Source organism: Dermacentor albipictus, chromosome 4, assembly GCF_038994185.2.
Source record: "Dermacentor albipictus isolate Rhodes 1998 colony chromosome 4, USDA_Dalb.pri_finalv2, whole genome shotgun sequence".
NCBI classification, from domain to species: domain Eukaryota; kingdom Metazoa; phylum Arthropoda; class Arachnida; order Ixodida; family Ixodidae; genus Dermacentor; species Dermacentor albipictus.
The window spans coordinates 108,462,759-108,486,611 of NC_091824.1; the positions used below are offsets into that span (position 1 = coordinate 108,462,759).

Consider the following 23,853-nt stretch of genomic DNA (forward strand, 5'->3'; position numbering starts at 1 on the left):
AGAGCACGTTATAAAAATGAAGTAGCGCTAATGGCGAACGGGCAACGGGGATATCCCCCCCGGAGCTGTTATTTACGGCGCGTCTCGCAACGCTACTAGTGTCAAGCGCGCAGATTTTTCCCTGCGAACCGCCGCCGCCGTGCTGGCATGGCTTGGCGGCAGAAGATAGCCGGCGACGCCCGGAGCGCACGATTGCTGTTCTCCGATACGCTTGACGGTGAGGCGTTTGGAACGACGGGCCTTGCTTTCTTTCCGGTGCGACGCATTTACGACGTCGTTCCTTGTCGGTTGGTCAGTTATATAGATCTGCCGCGTCTTGATCACGCCGTCGTTGTAATGTTTGTAGGCTGCCACCGGCAAGTCAAAGCTTAATACGTGTTTAATTGCCAATCTAAACATTGATAATCTAAGATCTTAGATCGTCATGGGCAAAGACTGTAGATGATCGGATGCGTATACTGGCGGGTATGCGCCATGACGGGTCTGATCCCATAGCGCCTCGCAATTGTTATGTAAGGCATCGTGCAGAGAATTGAATGAAGATAACACAAGAGCTTACGCTCGCGTTACAAACTGCTTAAATTTTACTGCACTCAATTATGTTGGAACGACGCCTGTGAGTGACGAGGCTCCTTTCGGTGTCGCAAGGCTTTGGGCGGTGGCTTTTGTGGTCAATGTCGTTCACGCACGCTCCATGTTGTCACGCCTCTGCATGAATGGTGGCGTACGCGTAGTACATACGTGGAACATCCCTGTGCACGGCGATGTAGGCACGTTGTTGTGGGCGTGATTTGATAATTAAGGCGAAAGCCTTAGCTGACTCATAGGTCGAAAAATCCGATGCCCGGCGTTATGGCAACAAAATTCATAGGGAGTCGAACCCTCGACTTTTGGTGGGAGTCGAAGCCACGACCTGTGGTGTTAATTAGGCCATCAATTTCTTTATTAAAAAGCGTGAAGACGACGCGAAGAAGAAGCGTCAGCATGATCTGTGGCGTTGGTTAAGGCAGAGATAATTAAGGCGCAGTTAATTAAGATAGAATTAAGGCACGGGAACGCTCGACCTTTGGTGCGAATCGAAGCCTCGATCTTTGGTGGTAGTCGAAACCATTTGGTCATTAAGGGTTACGGACTGGATTCCAAGAGAAGGGAAGCGTAGCAGGGGGTGGCAGAAAGTTAGGTGGGCGGACGAGATTAAGAAGTTTGCCGGGACATCGCTACGATTAGCACATGACCGGGGTAGTTGAAGTATGGGAGAGGCCTTTGCCCTGCAGTGGGCGTAGCCAGGCTGCTGATGATGATGCTGGTGAACTCATTTGGAGAATATGTGCGAATCGGCCATATCTCCAAGTTGGATTCCAATTGACGTCGTGAAGGTCGAGAGTCGAACCCTCAACCTTTAGTGGGAGTCGAAGTGACGACCTGTGGTGTTAATTAGCGCGAATTAGGTAATCAATTTCTTTATAAGAAAGCGTGAAGCCGAGGCGAAGAAGCGTCAGCAGGACCTGTGGTGCTAATTCAGGTAAACCTAATTAGGACAACATTAATTACTATATAAATAATTAAGGCCCTGGAACCCACGACCTTTCGTGGGAGTCGGATTCATATGGAGCATATGGGCGAACCGGTGATGTCTCCAAGCTGGCTTCCAATTGACATCGTGAAGGTCACGAGTCGAACCCACGACCTTTGGCGTGAGTCGAGCCCTTGACGTCGTGAAGGTCGGACCCACGACCTTCGGCGTGAGTCGAATCCTCGACTTTTGGTGGAAGTCGAACCCACTAAGAGCATATGAACGAACCAGTGATATCTCCAAATTGGATTTTAATTGACATCGTGAAGGTCGAGAGTCGAACCCACTACCTTTGGCGTGAGACGAACCCACGACTTTTGGTGGAAGTCGAACCCATTTGGAGAATATGGACGAACCAGTGATATCGCCCAATTCCAATTGACATCGTGAAGGTCGAGAGTCGGACCCACGACCTTTGGTGCGAGTCGAATCCTCAACCTTTGGTGGAAGTCGAACCCATTTGGAGAATATGGGCGAACCGGCGATATTTCTAAGTTGGATTTCAATTGGCATCGTGAAGGTCGAGATTCGGACCCCACGACCTTTGGTGCGAGTCGAATCGTGGACCTTTGGTGGAAGTCGAACTCACTTGGAGAATATGGGCGAACCGGCGATATTTCCAACTTGGATTAAAAATTGACATCGTGAAGGTCGAGAGTCGAACCCACGACCTTTGGTGGGAGTCGAAGCGACGGCCTTTGGTGTTAATTAAGGCAAAGTTAACTAAGGCATTCGCGAACCCACGACTCAGCATGGGTATATGGGCGAACCGGTCATATCTCCAAGTTGAATTCCAAATGACGTCACGAAGGTCGAGAGTCGAACTCGCGACCTTTGGTGTTAATTAAGGCGAAGTGAATTAAGGTGCAGTTAATTAAGATACGGTTAATTAAGGCACTCGAACCCACGACCTCTGGTGGGAGGCGCCCCGTCGACCTTTAGTGGGAGTCGAATGCGCGGCCCTTTGTGGTAATTAGGGCGAAATAAATTAAGAAACAGTTAATTAACGCAGAGTTAATTAAGACACTCGTATATACGACCTTTGGTGAGAGAATAATAATAGCAAGTACAACGCATTCGAATGAAAATGTCCAGTAATGTTATAAATGTCTCGTAGCGCGCAGGCTTTCGCCTTCATCCCTCATTACCCTATGCGAAAGCGTCCGTCAATATTTGTTGAGTTGCCCATGTAAGATCGAGGCGAGAAGGAAACTTCGTTGTCCAACATCGAAGGGAAGTCCCTGAGGCGGTGCGAATGTTCGCGTGGCAGGGACAGCCGCTATTTGCTTGTTATTTATTTATTTATTTATTTAAGTTGCTTATTTGTGCACTGCTCTGGAAGAAACAGCCTGCATGAAGGAGTATAGCCTCTTACAGCCTTATTTATTTGTGGCACTTCAGCCCAAAGCTGTCGTATTGACTCGCAACTGTATATACAGGGTGGCCGAGCTAACATTAGCGAGAGTTTAAAAATATGCAAATGCCACGTAGCTGGACAGAACAAGAGTAGTGTTGGTTGCCATCGTTTGGTGATACTCAAGCTATTGTTTAATTACGCCTAATTATATAATTAGTTTTAATTCATTGATGAAGTTCTCGAATATTATTATTAGATTAAAAGTCTCGATGAGAAAATTGTAGAGCGACATGAAAAGCTCCCGATACAGCTTTCTGTTTCCCAACGCGTGATACATAAAAGCTTTTCCGAGCGTGAAAGAAGCCCGTGCATACGGGTATAGGGCGCCTCGAGCGGCCAGTCGCGCGGCAATTTCGCGTGCATTATCGGGCTTCTTTCAGGCTCGTAAAACACTTTTATGTGGCACGTTTTGAGCAACAGAAAGCTGTATCGGGAGTTTTTCATGTCGCTCTACAATTTTGTCATTCACACTTTTTCTCTAGCTATAATATTTGGTAATTATTTAAGACTAATTATCTAAATAGGCGTTGTGAAAACTATAGTTTGAGTATCTCCAAGTGATGGCAAACAACGTTATTTTTGTTATGTCCTGCTATGTGGCATTTGCATATTTTTTAACTCGGGCTAAAATTAGCCGGGACACCCTGTATATAAATGCAGAAGAAAGACACAAAGACTCAATACCTTTCAGTTTTTATTGTGTATGAAACACCACTTTTACTCCGGTATAATATGTTACAATGTAGTCACACAACAGCGGTATAATAGATATTATAATACAATAGTTCAAAACACACAGGCACCGGGCACTCGAAAAAGGCGGAGTAGAAAATACAGAGTCGTGAATTGTCGGACAGGTCAAAATAAAGTGCAGCTTTATTTTCGTGTGTCTATTTTTGTTCTTATAGATTTTAAAGGCTATGATGCGGGGTCACGTACTATATCAGGGTACACGGTTACCTCGTGGGCCGTACACGCACCGAATGATGAACTTGGTCGCGCGGCTTACGAACTGTAGAGCCACTCTCAAAAGTAAGCAAGCTAGTCCACACGTCAGCGGAACCGACTCTATACCTTGCAGTGGGCTACCACCGCGCTCCTGGAGTTCAGGCCTTGCAACAAATTGGGTATTTTCTACACACATCAGCAAGCTAACCGTAGAAATTCGATACCGAAGGTCGATGAAAAAATATTTCCAAGGGCGATATTTATAGACTTGGTGCTGCCTTCTTTGCTCCCCAGAGTAATAGAAAGCCATGACCATCACGGTAGCTCAATACACGGCTTGAACAAATACTTCTGCAACGTGTACATTGGCTTGCGTAGCTTTGACACGCACTTTACAAAGATCTGATCTGGACAAAAATGATCCATATGGCTTTCTGTTGACGGTGCATTAACAACAGGACGAAAGTTGGTTACGTCACAATAGCGCAGAGTGAAACTCTATTCAAACGTATAGGCCAGATTACTGCCATGAATGCACATTTGCGAGCTTGGCCTTAAGACACCCGGCAAGCCACGCTTGAATGAAAGGGCTGCGCACCGATTTTATTTAGAACTTTCTGATTGTTCGGCATGCCGGTGTGCTGCTATCGTTTCTGACGTAACAATACCTAACCGTGCTTTTTCGTGTGGCTCTACTTTCGTATGTGAAAGGCTTTCGGTTTGCTAATTTCTACGCATTAACAGAGCTTCTAATGTTTATAGCAAAGACAACGATAGAAACTCTTGGTCTGCGTGAGCTGAAAAAGGAGTAATCTACAAGGCTACGAGTGTGAGTGACATTGGACAGCAGTGTGACGTTCCGACTTGGAGGAAGGCATGTTTTTTTGCACGACAACAGCACTCGGGAGACGGCAGAGCAGAAGTTGCACGGACGAAACGTGGAAGCAAGAAAACGCAGGAAAAACACCGCGTCGAGCACAGCTCGAGCTGAAAAAACACCCTGGTTTGTCCGAAGTGGAACTAGAGCACTAACTTTTGCTTTTTTTTTCCTTCAAAAGCAGTGAACTAGCAGCCGTGTTTTGGCCATGAAACATGAACAACGTTACAATATCGAAGCGCCTTTGAGTATACGGGGGCAGTGGTTCGTGGTTTTGGCTGCAAAGCAGTTCACGTGTGTTACTTCCTATAACATATTTTTTTTTCTTTTGATACAAACTGCAGCAGCTAACTCAGACACTGGGACCCAAGTACGCACCCTCATTTAAGTGACGGGAATACAAGAAAGCATCACAAACACACACTTCTGACAGAAATATACTGACAGCACTTAATTCCAGCTCAACAAAGCTATGTATGGTACATATTTAAGCCTAGCACAGAAAATGGTGAGATTGAGAAATGATGTCTTGCTGTGATCTCACTACGAATGTCCCATTAACCACGGATGCGTGTTCTAATAGTTAAAAACAACATCGTTGACGAGCCTTTGCCTGAACGCAACTCTATGTTGCACGTGCCATCGTGCAAACCTGTGGGCGCTGCAACTTTTCAACTTCAAAACGTTCCGAGATGTCCCTATATATATAAAAAAGTGCTTACACAGTGTTTCACGTGTTATATTCAGTTGCCACGATAAAGCCTCGCTTGTCGCCAATGGAAGGAGGGCGTGCTAAGTTTCGTGAATAGCTATGTGTTACGCCCAGCTGTCCTTAGTTCTGCAATAGCTATAATGTAAATTACCTCTTGTCTTCATCTTCCTGTGAACCTCTGTCTTATGCATAATTTTGGCAGTGTCATCACCACAAGAGAAAAAATAACATTAATGTGCCATGCGTTGTCAAACTGGAGCAAAGTGTTGTTTTGCTCTCATTTTGCCTGCTCGATCACAAACTGATTAACAAGTCCACGTGCGGAACTCAACAACTAGAAAGAAGCATGCGTTAACTTGTAAGACATGAGGCAGCTGACAGCACAGAATTTTCCGTCATCTGACACAGTTATGCCGTGAACAGGAATCCGCTTCCCACCCCACTCTAAATTAATTCGATTATTAAAAACTTTCACATGATTGTGGCAATGATTATAAAGATATCATTCGATAACGAACGAAAGAGCTCGCAGTTTTTCACAGAGCCTGTCGCTCAGCCTTGCGTATATAGGGCGCTCGTACAGTATCCTACAGAGCGAAAAAAGTGATGCTTGGACGTAAGTGCTTGGGACGTATCACGACAGAGGTAACAGGTGCCATATGCACGTCTATTACCGATCATTACCGTATTAGTAATACTGAGACGTGCCCGGGAACACCAGCTATGCAATGGCGACATCTTGTGACGCTGTGTGCAACCAAAGTCGCGCTGTGCTGCTGTGCGACATTGCAGTTCTTACCTGCTAGATTGAAAACTCAACCACTGCTGTTTATTTTGCCTATTTTCTGTCAAGGAGAACAGGACAGCGCAAATACACTTCGAACACGGCCTTATCCTACACATCGTCGCAAAACTTTGCCACTAGGGGACGCTGTTTAAGTTGGCCACGTTGTCGAATTCCGTCATTTTGCCTTCTCTGGTTGGCTCAAAATTGGGTCACAGCTTCTTTGATTGGCTGAGATAAGAAAAACATGGTGGAATTCCACGGTGACCAGAATTGCACACCGGCGTTAATCGCATTACCGTTACGTTATTACCCTGACAACGGAGGTGTAGTGTAGCCTAGCACAGCAGAGTTGGTGGATACATATTCTGCGAGCAATGCGCGTAAGCTTGCATTCGAATCCGTTGTGGCCTATTTGATGATGTAAGTATTTCAGCATTGACGTGACCTTCGAAAGGACATGTTCACACTTTTCCAAGCGATAACAGTTCCGCAAGGTGAGACTATTTCTCTAAGTCGAACCGAGAACGCTGCTGGAAAGCAGTCTAACTGAAAACAGCGCCACAAGATGTTGCCACTAGCCCTGCTCTTCCCGTTAGCGTCTCGACATCACATTGACATGGTCAGTGTAACACTTGTACGTCAAGCTAATACGTAACGTTTGTCATCAGTGGCGGCGTAACATGCGCACGCGACCTACGTAAGCATGACCAGCGTAGTTTGAACCTACTTGCTGACAACACATTTCGCTCTGCAGCGCAACACTCGAGCACAACATTAATACGCTCTGTACATCTGTAGCGGCTTGAAGGTTGATCCCAGGTATAAATTATCACGTGAATGTGCGTTTTTGCTACAAGATAATGTCAAAGCGTTCGGCTGGCAGTCATCGTGCGGCGCCAGTGTAGCAGGCGGCAGAATAACGATGGTAAGAAGGAAAAGAATCGCTGGAGAGCAGCGGCTTCACGACACAGCAAAGCTTTCTTTCTTTTTTTTTTCTGGTTGGTTCGGTAGCATATGTTGCAATGGGCAGGCAGGTGACATGGAAGCTTCACGTTCACGCAAGCACACATAACACTTGACTTTATAAACTCTGCAAGCATGGTGCATGACACACGATGTCTCATATAGACCTCGAAATGCACTTTACAACTTTACAGTGATATGCAAGGTGCCACGGTCTCGTGGCCATGATACGCCGAGCCTTCCTTGACTCGGCTCGTTTTGACAAGACGGTTTCACTGGAACATCTATTGAAATCTTAAATTTAACAAAGAGAGCATAGTTAGTGGACTAGCCATTCACACTCTCGACTCAAAAAGAAAAGAAACAAAAGTGGACATTGTTGTTATTTTTTTACGTACTGTATATAACCCTGTTTTGACAGACGACATAACGATCACAATGAGCATACGCAAGTGTGTACATCATGTACAGAATGGGTGTAAACAAATGGGCACACCATTTTACATTTCTTTATATTTTTTTGTGAATGTCAACTCTTTGCGCCATACATCATTATACAAGAAAAATGAAAATACAGGTCTTTGCTTGAGATGCTCCAAAACAGCGCTTCCGAAGACGCACGAACGTTTAGTCGTCATTTCTCAACTTTCCCTATAGAAAACAAATAACAAAAAAGGGAGCCTCGGGTAAGGGAGAATGAAGACTGTTTTGAAGCCATCTCAGGAGTGATTACCCTGGCTCCAGCCTAAAGCTACCATTATCCATTCGCAGAAGCAACAGTTTAGTTATCACGTTGCTGTCATATATAGACAATTATGTCCATACATGGTGCTTTTGCCAGGACGAGATTGCCCCACCAGCCCACTGGATTCACAGAACTCCTTCGTCTAAGTTGTATTTATGATACTCGACCACGTCGTTAACAGCTATTTATGAAAAAGAAATGCCAGTGGCTGCGATAACGTGCACATTATCAACATGCGCTCAAGCACACTCGAACAAGAAGAGAGTAGGCAGCCGCGGCGGGAAAAACTGAAAAATAATTCACGACTCGTACCACACATACGCTTCCCTCTACACACATGCACACGGTACCAAAATGTCGTCGCGCACACAAATCCTATGCATTCCAGACAAACGAAAGCAGAAACCTCTGGGTTAAATGGTCCATTCCACAGCTGTACAAAATGCCAACGGCTCGGTCGACCTCGTCGGAGTGCCTTCGCACGTTCTCCGCGACGTGTAGTACAGCGTCTCAAGACGCGACGCTGACCAGTGTTCTAGTAAATGCGGCTAAGCGGACGTAACTACAGGAAGTACATCGCGGTAACGCGCACATAGCTTTGGAAGCCACTGGTTGACCTCGTCACCGCGGTACATTTGTGTTCTGTGTGCAATTCGCGTTGCCTCGCCGCAAAGGGTCCCAACTCTTGCACTGCGCGCGCTTCGCGTATACTCCGTGCGGCTTTGCCCGAAGCCAAGGGACACTCCCGAACGGTCTCCCCGCGAATAAAGATCCTGTACAAAAGTCTCGTCTATATCACACGCGCCGCGGTCAGATACCAGCTCGACAGAAAAAGAAAAGTGCATAGCTCCTTTCTGTGTATGGTTCGCTCTCCAAGACTATTATGTGCTTGCGTAGCTTTCACTCCTCGACCACAATTACTACTATCATCGTATCACAGTCACCGGGGCTCGGTCGCAAGAAAACGAACAGCACAGCAGTGAACAGAAAGCTATGTTTCTCTTTTCTTTTTTTTTTTCGCAGAAAGATATATGAGACAACGTCTAGCGGAGAACCGGTTACTTTCTTTTGTGTAGCGCTGTCCATAATGAACAACTATACAGCCAGAACGTACAGCCGGCGTCAAAAATCTACGGAGCATGATTTCCACGAAAGAGTTGTATACCCGCATAGCGTTTGCCTGGAATCAGTAAGACAGTACAGCACTGTGGTGGTGTTACATGCTATAGTCCAAACTGCAGATCTAAACTCCAGGCTATCTGCTCAGGCTGCGGTAATGTTCGGCTGCTTCTGAGATTCTGAGACGTCGACTGCATATTCTGCCTGCTTTCATTAACTTTCGGCTTCCGCTTTCGTGTTCTTATGCACGCATTCAAGGTTTGAAAAGCCAGTGAGATATACTGAACCAAGGTATCGTATGGTTTTGTTCACTGCTGTGGATCAGACTTGCCTCCAAGGCAATGCTAAAAGGTATTGCTAGGTTTTGATCAACATGACGTAATATCTTGCGCTCTTTCAGAATTCAGTACGCACCGGACTTAGCAGAAAAGTAATAACACGAAAGCAGATAGATTGCGCACAACTTTCTTAGCACTTACTTGAAGACAGGCTTGTTTAACGTTTTCTTACGACCGGCACTTGTTTTCTGTAAACCTCTATAGCGGCGCCCCACTATACTCCTGCATAGGCAATGATTGAAGACTTGCGCGTTTGGGCCGTCGTCTTCCGGTGTTCTGAATGCACTTGACTTCGCTCCTCACGGCTAAACCTCGAATACTTTATGCACCGGACAGAAAGAGGTCTTCCGTCATCTGATGACGCAAGCCCTCTCCTATCTGCGGCACGTCTATCACAGCTCATGACTGCATCCGCCTTCTGTGTGCACATGCGTCCATGATGAAGCGATTGCAGATTCCGCAATTCAATTTGCCCGAGATTAGAAGATTACCGGAATTTCGGGGAAATGCCGCAACGGGTCCTTCGTCAAATGCGGTTATCTCGTTATATCGGTTCCACTGCCCTGCCCACGATATAAATGTTTGCTTTGAATTTATTGTGTGTTTTAATTGCTTGTATCGACATACTTTGACAACGTGACCACGGCAATGCTCTTGCTGCAATGGGCACTATAACGAAAGCACATGAATTGTGAATGAATCCTTGATATTTCAATTTCAAATGCCGATTACAAAGCAAATATGATTACATATTGTAGTTTGAATTATAAAGAAAGTTTCAAAAGCGAGAGAAACTAGAAGGAATTAAGACATTCTGTTTTCAACATGAGAATGAAAACAGAACACTTAAATTATTAGGAAGCGATGAAGCACGTTAAAAAAAACAATAATACAATGTAAAGACTTTGTACATCAGACTGGCATGCGCACACAGAAGGGGTGTGCAATTGCAACCACCATCATCAAAATTGCACTTCTGGTTTCACGTTTTTCAAAACACGACACGCACTAATCCTTTGTTAAGCGCGATAATATGATTTTTCGAGTTCCTCCATGAGTCTACACATTTGTCCTGCCAAAAAGTCGGGTGACTCTATTTGTGAATATAAATAGTTCGTGGCTAAATAACAGTGTTGATAGGCTTCTTACTCAACCACACTGCTAGACTGCATTATGGAAAACAGAAGAACTTCACTTTGGCCTAGTTGGTATTTACTGCATATCATATTGACAGCAAATAAGACGGGGACAGAGGGAGAGAGCCCGTGCTATTTATGTGTTCTCTCTCTCTGTCCCCGTCTTATTTGCGGTCAATATAATATGCTGCATTATGGAAAGTCTTTGATTAGATCTGCTGTCATGTGAAGATCTGAGTTGTCGTAAATTATGTTAAAGGAAAATAACATTACTAGTCGACTGGCCACTCTTTACGCTTTTTTAGTGGGAAATGTTTCCATTTTTGTCCGTGGCGTCTAGCACTGAAATAACCCTAGTGTGATAAAAGAATCGAATGTCAATCCGCATCTTAAACGCGTCATTGGCTTTATACAGAGCAACTGCATTTTGAGAAATACTAGGCAATTCGCGTAGCTACGGCAGAACCACCCCTCTTGTTCATTAGAACGTGCCCTGGTCTAGAATACTTCACCTCTGGCTCAGATACACTCGTCTGACATCTTATCAAGACACACACATATATCTATACGCACACGCACTGAATCGGCTGTCGTAACGGAACTTTGAGCGCACCGGCACCTTCGCAAATGGCATATTTTTGGTCATCGTAGGGTGTAATAGTTTGGTGCGTCCACATATTAACACTTCTAACAGCAGTCCACTTAATTGCTTACGCTTCGCAAGACATGACTAACCTATCGTAAAACCTATCGTAGCAAAATACCATGAGCACACACTCTTTCCTTCATCTCCTTACAGACATTCCAAAAATAAAGCGCTTCACATTCATGCAACCATTGTATAAAGCTGTCACTGAAGCTTGGGAGTGACCAACGTTTTCTGCCCTAGTGTTAACGGCTTTAAGCTCGGCAAATCTTCGATTGTGATCGCGACGCAACTGCTAGTTCTGTTCAGCTCTCCCACTGCCTGCTGTATTTGCTCTAAATACTAGCGGGCTTGACTTAAGCTCCCAAAAATCACGGAGGTTGTATGCCGTTGGACAATGTGTGAATTCGCCGAGTGTGATACAAAATTGATATACGTTTCAGAACGGTAGTAGCAACCGCGACACGACGGTAACAAGCATCACACTACGAAAGCCTATGTTCTCTTATTGGTAAAATGACTGAACTAGAAGCTATCCTAACTTCCCAATTGAAGACGTGGGCTCGTTAAGTTCTTGCATCTTAAGCTTGCCACTATGAAACGTTTGAATTTCGCTGCGACGTCAGTGTAAATTACTAACGTAGGCAGTAGATAGAAATTGTTATTTTATTGTGAAGATTCTGCCAAGAAGAAGAGAACGAAAAACATAAAGATGATCAAATGAATTAGACAAACCACGCCGGCAGAACCCCACTTCGTGACAGTGTCATGCCTTTTTTATGCCAAATTCAATTTTTTTCTCACCTCTCAGTATTTAATTGCATCTTATGGAATCAATCACTGTCGAATATCTGATTACATTACTACAAGGGCACGAGCCCTTGAGTGGGAAGCACGTTTACGGTGTGTAGCGGGGAAGGAATCTTAATATTTCACCATTTAAGTAAACAAACTAGCTCAACGCACAAGCTTGGCACTCTTGTGACAGGGTAAAATAACGAGCGATTCGCGGTTCTACTGTGTATTCAATAACTAGAAAATAAAAATTTATGGCACAAGCTGTTCAGTACGCGCTGTCTAAACGTTGTTGCAATACAACTTTTTTTTTTTTGAGTTTGCTGGCGGTATGCCGGCATTATGCCGGCGGTATGCCGGCATTCAAAAATAAAATAAAAGGAAAGATCTGGCTTCTCGAAAACGAATCCAGCCACCGCCAATGTCAGAGGGAATGCGTTTTCCTCGACTTCGATATTTCTTTGATGCAAAACTGACGTTTCGCTGTCGGCCGTACAGCTGTGACTGTAGGCAGCAACTACACCGGACAGGTGTTCGTTTTGCCCCCCCACCCTTTTTTTTTCTTTTTTTGCTGTGCGCACAGCATTACTAAGTACTAGGTTGCACAGCTGATGCTAGTCCATTCGTTCAGCTTGTTCATTGCCCCCTGGTACCCGGGCGTTCAGGCGTCTCACGCGTAGCGCTGGTGAGCGCATGCGCATGCGCGACCCGTTCTCCAGCTCTCTTTCTCTATCTCAACCATGCACACGTACACCACACACACAATTGGAATAGAACAGAATGCAAATGCACACGTAGGCGATACGGAACAGAGAAACAAACGAACAACACGCTAGTGAACGAACTTAAGCTCTTCGAGGGCGGGCGTTTCTCGGCGCCGTTAGCGGCGCACGAGGTCTGCAAAACAGGAACACTATAAATCACATGTATGTATCTCTGCGTTTGTACATGTACAGTTACTACATGCATAACCGCACCGAAACTGGGAGGTGACAATGGAGACAAAAAATTGTTCCTAGAACTCTCTCTCTAAATCAGTTCATTCATCGCGGACACTGTTGAGTACGAAGTCTTGATACGTTGTCGACCAAATGGCCTTGGCGCTGCAAAGCTGCCCGAGGTCGAAGAAGGAGCAGATTCAGTCAGGCCCCCTGGCGGACCCTGGAGGTGGCGCTCGAAGGCGGCTGAAGTGCTTGTCGTTCTCGTGCGTGAGCAGTTTCGGTGAGACGCTTAGTTTGACGTTATGCTTATCCGCGAGTAATTAATCATAATTAATTAATTTATTATATATCTTTAGCAGCTGCGGCGTTACCCACCCGAGTGAATTGTGAAAGTGATTTTCTCAGCGCGCCCAAGGCGCGGCGTCCGTCCAAGCACCGCCTGAAACAAAGAGAAAAGAGAGAGAAAGCTTGCTGGAGTGAGAATGAAATACAATATTTCACGTTAAGAACAATATTTACGAGAACTGTTGAAATGGTTTTGTTATAGACAGCTTGCTGCATGATGTCTGCATGTATGCATATGAAAGAGGCAACTTGAGACCCACTTGCTTTACTCACCAGCCAGAATGTTAGCAATACTATGTATTGCGGTACCTAGCCAAGTCAGTACTTAACTGACGTTGCAAAACCGGCGCTCTTGCTTTGTTCAGAGTATTATCACTCTGACGTTTTATAACCTTTGTAAAAGCTATGGGCATCGTGCGCCATAGAAAGGTTTTACATACGCAAGTCTTCTGCCCAATTCTGATTAAAACCTCCCTGCCCTCATTTTTATTTATTTTCTCTCCGGTTAACCTATAGCGACTTGCATCCTTTGTCTATTTTAACGTGAATATGAGCCCTATGCCCACATTCGCGGAGCTATTCGCACGTCAGGGCAATTCGTAAAGACAAATGCCGTATAGATAGATGAATGGAGAAGGCATGAATGTTAAACAGAAAAGGATCCGGAACGCCTTGCACGAACATTTAATAACGAAAATAATAACTAATTTGAGAACGCGTTCTTAAATGTTCCATAGATAACGCCTAGTCCGCACAAGAACGCGTTCTTAAATTCGTTATTATTTTCGTTATCAAATGTTCGTGCAAGCCGCCCCTGGTTGGGTACGCTACAATGGGGAAGAGCAACAAGGGAATAAAAAGAAGAGGGAGAGAGAAAGGAAGGCATTGAATGTGTGCATGTGCGCGGACAGCACCATGCACTCAAAAATGCTCGTATACAGGCCAGTCATCTTCGGAAAGCGCAAATGTGTCTTCACTGCCTTCCGTCGGTCAGGACGGTGTTCCAACAGCGTCTGTACAAATCGCGGGCGATAACCGACATAATGGCCGAGGCATCCAGGCAGCGAGCAGCCCGCACGTGCTAAACGTTTTGTTGAATTTGGCCCCGAACTGTTTGTTCACAACAGTGCTTTTTACTGCATCAAGACGGCGAGTTGGGCAAGCTGGTTAGGATTCTTACAGCGCAACACAATACACGGACAAAAGGAAGGTGCTTGTTACGTTTGATTGCTTTTCATGTTGTTTTCGCAGTCACCGCCAAGTGACATTCTGGAGCAGGAACGGCCAGCAAGTGTGTGCGAGTCAACTATCGCAGACCGCTGTTGTCATTATTGCGTCGCCGAATTTCTAGATGGCGCGGTGCGTAGCTTGCTCAAAAGGGGCAGAATACACGGAGAGCTCGTGCCTCGATGCGAGCTCGTTTCTAGTGCCTGCAACACTTCATGCGCTCGGCAAACTTTTGCGGGAGCCCCGAACGCTTTACGGCACGCCACGAACGACGGAAATTAAGAGGGCAAAGTTGCCCGAGCTGCAGTTGGCCAGCAGTTTGCTTTTGTTTCTCTTGGGAGTCGCCTATTGTGCTTTTACGACTACTTAGCGGGGAATGCGTGTTCGATCTGTTCTTCGCGGGCTGTTTATTAACGCGCGCGCCACCTCGTATTTCTCCGAAGCGAACGCTAAACGAATACAAAAGGCCCGCACGTTAACTCCTGGGTAGAAACAGAAAGAAGCCAGAGACAGTTACAGGCGCCCACGTGGTCCCTTTTTCTTCTCTCTCTCTCTTTCTTTCTCTTTATTTCATCCCGCCTGCGCAATTCGCATCCCTCGCTTTCAGAAGTAGAACAAGCGAGATTCTTTAGCTACTCGAGGGTGCCACGTGTTCTCCTCCTCTGCTTTGTTATTGCGGCATTTTGTTTTATTTTTCTCTTCGCCACAGTTTCTGACGAAGGTACGTGACAGACGAGCCGCGAGGAGAGATTCCCCGGGAAACGATTTTTACTGCGCTAAATGCCGCGGCGTTTTCCACGTTGTTGCCCCTTTGTGGTGCCGCGCCGTTCAATAGGGAATGGCACTGCACGGCCCGTCGTCTACACACATGTAGGCAGTGGTGTACGCCACGTTCGCGGCCCGTGGATGCCCCAGGGAACATTACATTCTCCCGCACTCATAAAAAAGAAGAACAATGCACAACACGGACCACGTCGCGGGTCGGGCGAGAAGCAGAGGCCAACGCAGAGTGGCACGGGAGAAAAAGAGGAATCCGCTGGCTGCACGCTCGTAGTAATAAACGTTGCGCCACGCAAATGCGCTGAAACCTGTGCGAGGGACTAAAGGCACCAGAACGTGACTGAGGCGGCGGCGACGGCTGATGGCACTGCTGGCGCGCCGAGAATTCCGTGGTCCGAGAGAGTTGTCGTTCTTTTATCTCCGCTCTTCCAAAGGCGAAGCAGTGTGAGGCACGTGCAAGAGTGCCGTCCTAGAAACGGGTCACGTGGCGATTGGCTTGCAAGGAACCTCCGCTACGGACACAACCCCGGCAAGCCCGATCCTCGCGTAGAAGTCGACACGCCATCCAAGAGCAGTGCATTGAGCCGAACCAGCGGTTTGTGCAGAGCAAACAACCTGAATTCATAGCCGCCGTTGGAGGAAATCGCAGTACGGTTTGGGCAAATAAGCAATCGCAGAGATCTCCGAGATGGTTATCGTCAAAGCGCGTGTTCAAAGCATTTTTAAAAGTTGTATGGCCCTTGGTATTGGCAGCAGCTGGCATTCCGGAACTTTTGTCAGAAAGTTCGAGCACGCTTTCAGTCGCAAAGGCGAGTATTATCGGTAGCGGCATGACATTTCCGTTTGCTGAGCAGCCGACGTAGAACGCTACACGTGAGCCAAGGCTACGATGTCTGCCGCCAGCTAATGAGCCCTTTCCGTTAGAGATGCGGGCGTCCGAGCCTTGTCAGGTGCCACGCTCATCTCACGTGAAGACCGAGTCACGCGTGGAAGGCGACTCAAGAGCTCGAACTGACGGGGCACAGATACACGTAGCCGAGGCGTCACAGTGACATTCGCTGCTATGTTGCAGCCTTCCCGTGTGTCAGCAGCTGGGAGCCTGGAATCATTCAATGCCAAGGCCGATATCACACTTCCTACGAGGCACTGAGCACAAAGAGAGACACCTTTCAGCGCAGAGCCGTTGCAAAATAAAACATGGGGTGCAGTCCTCCACTAACGCTGCGAGGGCGCCACCACTGCAGAGTAAACCTTTCCGGTACATCACGCAGAAAGAAGGTGGCGGGGATCTATTCCTATCTGTTTCAGCACGGAAAGAACGGCCAACAGTCGAAGGGGGATCGGCCCACAGAGCTCCCCTAGATGTTGGGTGCGTGCCGCCGGCCACATCAAAGAGCGCCGTCGAGACGCCTCCGCGACGGCGGGCGGCGGGCCGTAATTCCCCTGGCGGCGCAACCACGCCGGCGGGGAGGCGAGCCTGTGTTGCGCGCATGATTTACCGGGGCCTCTTCGGCGTCGCATTGCTCGGCGTGCGGTCGCGCCGAACGCGGAGGGCGGCGTGGTCTTCTGCACACGTGCGTGCGAGAATAGAAAACAGAGAGAGAGATAGAGAGAGAGAGCAGGGAGTCCAGCCAGACGCACGTCCTGTTTGCTACCCTGCATTGGACAAAGCGGACATGGGTATGAGAAAGAGAGCGGAGAGAAACAGCACTCGCCTCGCGCAAGAAACGCACGAGAAAGGGAAAATTATTTTTCTTTTTTTTTCCTTACCGTCGCGGTTGATTGATCTTACCGCATGGTTTCTGTTCCTACGCAGTCAAGCACCGCTTACTTTCTTCCAGAAAAATTAATCATTTTATTACCTTTATTTTGTTTACTATCTAAGGAGTTTAATGAACTCGCGAAGTGCCGCTTACTCTGCTGATACAAGATCTTTACGAAGCATTTTCCTGCGCACTTAAGTCATGTTCGATTTCGTTGCTCTAGCGCTCTTGTTCCGGGCTCGTGTGCCTGTGCTGGCCAGACACATCTTTGTGCTCTCGAAAGAGACGCTAAGGTGGGATTGCCAACCCCGGCTGCAGGCAGCCGGGTATATCCCACCTGAAATAATGCACGTCACATCAAACACGACCTTCATATCCTCTCTGACGTTGAAGGAGGCAGATAACGCCGTTGCAGTATTGATCAAACGGATAGGTGGAGGGCATGAAAAACTGATAACTGCTGCGCGTAACGCATCCACATAGGAAAAATATACAAAAAAAATGTGGGCTTCCGTGCACGAGGAAGAACAAAGCGAAGCGTTTGCAGACTAAAATCTCACCGGTATTCACACGGGCGTTGTTCTACGACATTCTGCTCGCCGCGAGCACGACACTGCAATTCGTTAAGTTTGTTGCCAAGAATATTAATGGCCGTAGAAGAACCAGTAAAAAAATACATATATTCTTAAAAATCTTTCGCTTTCACTGAATGTGAATGGCACTTTAGAGATAGAGAAAGATAAAGAGGAAAGGCAGGGAGGTTAACCAGATATCAGTCTCCGGTTTGCTACCCTACACTGGGGATGGGAGATATGGGTTAGAAAACCCGCCGTGGTTGCTCAGTGGCTATGGTGTTGGGCTGCTGAGCACGAGGTCGCGGGATCGAATCCCGGCCACGGCGGCCGCATTTCGATGGGGGCGAAATGCGAAAACACCGGTGTGCTTAGATTTAGGTGCACGTTAAAGAACCCCAGGTGGTCAAAATTTCCGGAGTCCTCCACTACGGCGTGCCTCATAATCAGAAAGTGGCTTCGGCACGTAAAACCCCAAATATTATTATTATTAGGGGTTAGAAAGAGGACAGAGAGAAAAACGTTAAAGAAAACGCACACACACTAAATAGTATTGCGCTATCAGCAGATTTTCGCGGGTTAAGCCCGATAGGAAGGACTGCAAAGGTTAATGCAGAAAACTGCGTGAAGTGAAAAGGTGTCGGCACGTTCGAGAGGCCTACCCATAGAGGAGCGGGCACAGCAGCGCGTCTTCGAGGAAACGAGTAAATCAAACCTGCTGCGAAGCGCCAAGCGCGCGGCGGCGAGAAACGGATGTTATACCACTCAACAATTCTCGGGTTCCGCAGATCTCCGCTTCTGCCGACGAAAAAAAAAGGAAGGAAGAACACATTACTAATCCAAAAGGATGTGTATAAATATATAACTGTACGTGTCAAGGGTCAAAGCATGTACGTGTCCGTCGTCCGTTTACGGCGCCCAAAAGTGCGTCGGTCCGGATCCTGCTCGGCACGACCCGCGTATTGCGCACTTTCTCTTAATGCCACCTTTAACTTCTGCCACTTTTTCTTTTCTTTTTTTTTCTTCGTACGTTCAAAAGCGGGATACGGTTCAGTTCGTATCGCACAGAAGCGTGCGACGTCCGAGACGTGTTGTATGAGCGCATTAGCGGCTGTAGCTTTCCATCGGCAGCAGCGTCTTCCCTTTCACGCCTTGTGACAGCCTTCTCACGTACACTGCTCTTCTGCTTCTATTTTTTATCTTTCGTTAAAAAAAGAAAAAAAGCAGTCCGCTCGTTTCTCATCGTCCGCTTTTCGTACGTTTCCAGCTGAGAAGGGAAACTGGTGCCGCCGCTCTCTTCTACAAGTGTGCATCGGCACGTATATACACAGCTTCGGGCTCCGCCAGAAGGCGCGCATGGGGTAACTGTTTCGCAGAATCCATGACATAAAGTGTTATATAGTTCCTTCCAGCGGCGGATGAAACTAAACACTGTTTCTAAAGCTTCGTCGCTGGACAGACTGCTGGGCAGAGAGGGAGAGAGTAAAGGGAGGTCACGGGGGTGTTGGTAGGTGGAGGTGAAAGCCAGCGCGTATTTCACCCGCTGTTCGTAGCTGCGACGAGCCGTTCATCGTGCTAGCCGTGCGGTTCCTGTTCATACGCAACGCCGACGATGCCTTGGGTGCTTTGAGCGGTAGTCTCGAAAGCACCTGTGCGGCGCATACGCATGGTTCTGATAAGCGCCCACTAACGAGAGAATGAGAAAGAAAATTTATTTAAGAAGTGGCATAGAGGTCGGCCTGAAGTTAACTCCTGTAGCGTGCTGCTCTGCGCCGGAGGTATCAAGGGAAGGGGAGACAGAGAGACAGTTTTGAGTGGTGCCGATGTGGACAGAGGACGTGAGTCAGTTAGATGGAGTATCACAGTAGTCACTAAAGCCCCGTGATGGGCAGGAATACAACTAACGTAGGAGCTGCTTTGCAACTGAACTTAGTCTGGCTAAGATCTAAGTAGGACGCCTTCTGCTAGCGTTCGATTTTCGAGTGTGGACGGATAATCAGCCAACGCCTGTCCTTCGCGAACGAGCACAAATGACGTGACACACTGGTTCTGGCGTGTCACGAAAATCACAGTTGGGAAAGTAGGCACTTCTATGTAGAAGCACGTATCATTTCATAAGGGTCGCACTTAGTCTCTTCGCCGAAGGCCATGCGACGATCGAAGAAACAGCAGGTTCAAACCTATGGAGGCGGCCATGGGGCCGGGACTGCCAGATTGTGACCACGTGTCATTTTGTCGCAGTTCACATAGCCACAGTGACCACAGAGTTGGCATAGGGTCTGGACAATGGCAGGATAATAAGTGTGCGATTGTTTTACAAAAGTCAAAGATTCGATTCCTGCCCACTTTATTTGCTTGCAATGATGATGCAACGAAAGGAGCGGGAACGGAGGTTTCTGAACCTCGCGTTTCCTGGGGTCATCTGAGCTCTAAATATGATCAACTGCGCGACATCTCAGAGTCCGTGTATGGCTCCTCTAGGGTTTAGTAATGGAGATTAAATATATTCCCAATAATGCGCGATGCCGAGGAAAATTGAGAACGCGAGACAACTGAGACGTTCAGGCCCGCTTCGTACACAAAGCAGCACAACGGCAGTTCGGTAGAGAGTACGGCATTCGCCAAGCAATAGCAATGAAAATAATAATCGGTAGAAGTAATAGCAGCCTGTCACCTGCCCCGTTGTTGAGGTATCGCACTGTCAAGTGATCACAGAAGACTTCGTCGCGTGAGAACAGCTGCCGCAACGCAAGCACAGGGCTCCGCTGGCATTCGCGCCCTGTGGACCTTTGAAGCGTTGGGAATTCGAGGCGAGGAAGTTCTTCGCATGTACCAACAGCGAACACTTGTCGCGCGGTCAGCGGTGTAGTAACTTTTGACAAAGACTCTACTTCTCGTCTGTAGACCTCTTACAACAAGTGCAGTTCGTAAACTTTATTGACCTATTATGGGTATATTCCAGTTGATCATCTGACCCTCATACACTTCAGATTAGTCTAGACGTCGAGGCGGGCACAGTGTGCTCACTCCATCAGACGTAAGTACTCAAAATCGCCAGACGGATCAAATCGCCATATGTCCAGACGGTCGCGTCCAAGACGACAAGAGCAATGCACTTGACCCTCGGTGCACCTGAGTTCGTGCTTAATGGCAGTTTTCACTGCGACGCCGCCGTCGATAGTCACGGCGAACCTAGACGAGGTGATGCGATAGGCTATACAACGACGTTGCACACGGGGCCAGACAACTCAGCGTCGTCTAACTTACCGTGCCCGAAAAGGTAGAAACGGTGAACTCGACGGAAAGACAAGCGCGCATACGACTGCAGAGACCGGGACAAAACGGTGTTTCTTCGCGCTTGCGGGGTTGTGATGAAGACACTCTGTGCGGAGATTATGTCACCGTACGGTGAAAGCCACCGCAGCTATATATATGCAGGGAGAGAATGCACAGCTCACATGCGACCCAGGTATACGAGAGACACACGCAGGGAAGACTGAAAATGCGCCGCGTACGCCGACGTCTCTCTCCCAGGCCTAACGAATCACGAAAGATGCAAACACGAAATTGCGCAGCGCCTGTGCTCGGCGCGCTGCCGAGCCGTAATCCCCATCGGCTCGCACACAGCGCTAGCTCTCTCATGCACACGTTCAGTGCTGTGACGTCGCGTCGGCGGCGTCGAAGAAGAGGCTTTTATGCACGCATTACGCCCCTCTTGCGGCGGGCGTCACGAGGGATTACTACGTCGAGACGGTCATATAGCGGACGAAAAAAAAAAAAAGTCAATAATATACCGCTGTTGCCTACACAGGACTCGATCGCCGTACGCGCGGCGTCGGCATGAGAGGGTGGGGAAGGAAGGAAGGAAGGAAGGACGCGAGATTCCTGATTTATGGTCCATTTCCAAAGTGTGCAGGAGGTGTGGTAGACTTTGGCACCGTCGTAGATGCTGGCTAGACAGAGATGGGGATGTTTCGCTCTGCATACGTTCCGTCCATCAGTTCACCAAGCCTTTGCATGGCCACAGCGCTTACATATTTTTTTTTTCATCGTACGTGCACAGTGCGTGAAGCGACTGATTTACTGTAATTTATTTATTTATTTATTTTTGCTTCAGAAGAGGTGCGCAGTACAAAATTCAGCAAGCTGGCCACAGCTCTTCTTGCCTATTAAGACATCTTACCAAACACAAAAGGACGATCACGTGGACAGGACAGGAAAAAAATGAGCGGCCACCACGGATCTCGCTGTAGTTAGGGCGCGGAATTTCGTGTATAAGTCCACGGGATCTCTATGAACGCTTACTAATCAGAAATAATTTCTTCGTGGATTTATTAACGTGTGTGTGTGTGTGTGTGTGTGTGTGTGTGTGTGTGTGTGTGTGTGTGTGTGTGTGTGTGTGTGTGTGTGTGTGTGTGTGCGTGCGTGTGTGCGTGTGTGCGTGTGTGTGTGCGTGTGTGCGCGCGTGTGCGCGTGTGTGAGCGTGCGTGAGCGTGCGTGTGTGTGAGCGTGCGTGTGTGAGCGTGCGTGTGTGTGAGCGTGCGTGTGTGTGAGCGTGCGTGTGTGTGAGCGTGCGTGTGTGTGAGCGTGTGTGTGTGTGTGTGTGTGTGAGCGTGCGTGTGTGAGAGAGAAGAGAGCTATTGGAACGCAGACTTCAGCCGGCGTGTGTAAAATCGCTTACATGATACTCTGCATGAGGGAGGGGATGCAAGATTGAAAGGATGAGGTATTGATGTATGTAGCACGAGTCTGACTTATTACTGCCAGACGGAGCGTACAGAATTGCAGGGAATATGAACAGATAAGAGTAGAGCAACCTTGTCGAGGTTCTCCGAGGACACAACTGCATGAGTGAGTGCATATCGGGCAGACAAACGAATGACTGATGTTCGTCGGCGACAGACATGCGCCTAACATAGACAAATATTGAAATGGACAACGTGAGTTCCTTTCCAGGGCAGAACATGGCGTTATAGAAGCACCACCACCATGAAAAAAAAATAGCCAGTCGGGAGTCGGACGAGAAGCAGCCGAAGCGGGAGATTGAAGTTGACGACTCGCATAAAACTGCCCTCTCTTTGATACAAACAGGAAACGGGCTGTATCGCCCCCAGGCAGGCGCAATCGCGCACGCGCGCGCGTAGCGGGAGGAAATATTTACGCTTTTGCTCAAAAGCATATACGGGCGGCGCGATATACGCGAAGAAAGCTTGCAACAGGGGACCGCTCTTGTTTCGGGTGGCGAGCAGCGTTGGGTGCGAGCGTCGGGCCGAGAGGGCGCCACGTTTTTTCGAGGCAAACCTGCAGACACGCGGCTCCAGATGGCATCGCGAAGAAGTGACCGGATGTGCAGCTCGGACGAGCCGCGGGCCCTGCTCTCAGTCGGCGACGCCTCTGCACAACGGGTTGGGTTTCACGCTTATCTGTGTCGAGTTTTTGTTTCGTGTATACGCGCAGCGAGAACGCGCCGTCCTTCGCCGTCCGCCGACGCCGTTTCGAAGCGGGTGTTGAAGCAAGAGGAGCAGCTCGGGCGTGCACCAACCCTTTTAGCCGAGCGCGCCTCTTTCCATATACGGCGCAGGGTCGATGATTTACGTTATGTTTGACGTCGGGGAATGCCGCAACGCGAACTCGTGTCCGTCAAGGGTGAGCTTGTTCTTGAAGCAAGTTATGACATTTACGGCTACATTATATCAACAGAGACTTTCGGGGGCGCGCGCGCGCGTGCGTGTGACGATGTACCGAGTTCACTGGCACGGGGAGCACGCGCAGAGCGAGCATGCCATAGAATAACATGGATGACGTCGAGGTCACTTGAGCCCTTGGAGCTGGTGGCCTCGGAGTCCGATAAATGTTGTTTATCGCTGAGCCACTAAATCATGGAAGTTGCGAAGTCCCGGAAGAAGCGCAAGAGAAGAAAAAGAATTATAAGAGATGTTTCAAGTCTGCTGAAGTTGAGAGGCATAAAATACTTAATTATACCGCCCACGCGTGGTGTGAGGACTTTAGCCGATGTATGTATAGTTACGAAGCGCTAGACAGACCAGAATGCCCACTGACGTTGAAATTCACGGATTTTACACATTCGTTTTTTTTTTGTCATTTTCTACTAAATACAACAATTTTTTAATATTTTTATTAGCAGAAGCGTTCTCCACGTTAAATAACT

General features: G+C 47.8%; 2 protein-coding genes across 12 annotated transcripts in view; one reads left to right on the top strand and one right to left on the bottom strand.

Moving 5' to 3' along the window:
- Positions 1 to 23,853, top strand: part of LOC139059245 (uncharacterized) — a 349,734-nt gene that overhangs the window by 5,326 nt on the left and 320,555 nt on the right. The window contains exon 1 of one of the 10 annotated variants that reach the window (XM_070537403.1): positions 23,239 to 23,330. The exons of the other annotated variants lie outside the window; for them this stretch is intronic. The gene's annotated coding sequence lies outside the window, so the exon portion shown is untranslated. Of the gene's footprint in view, positions 1 to 23,238; positions 23,331 to 23,853 lie in introns of those variants that run through there. 10 annotated transcript variants of the gene reach the window in all.
- The window catches only part of LOC139059243 (doublesex- and mab-3-related transcription factor 1-like), a 220,123-nt gene continuing 199,941 nt past the window's right edge, over positions 3,672 to 23,853 (bottom strand). For both annotated transcript variants that reach the window (XM_070537394.1, XM_070537395.1), the window contains exon 5: positions 3,672 to 13,436. The gene's annotated coding sequence lies outside the window, so the exon portion shown is untranslated. The remainder of the gene's footprint in view (positions 13,437 to 23,853) is intronic.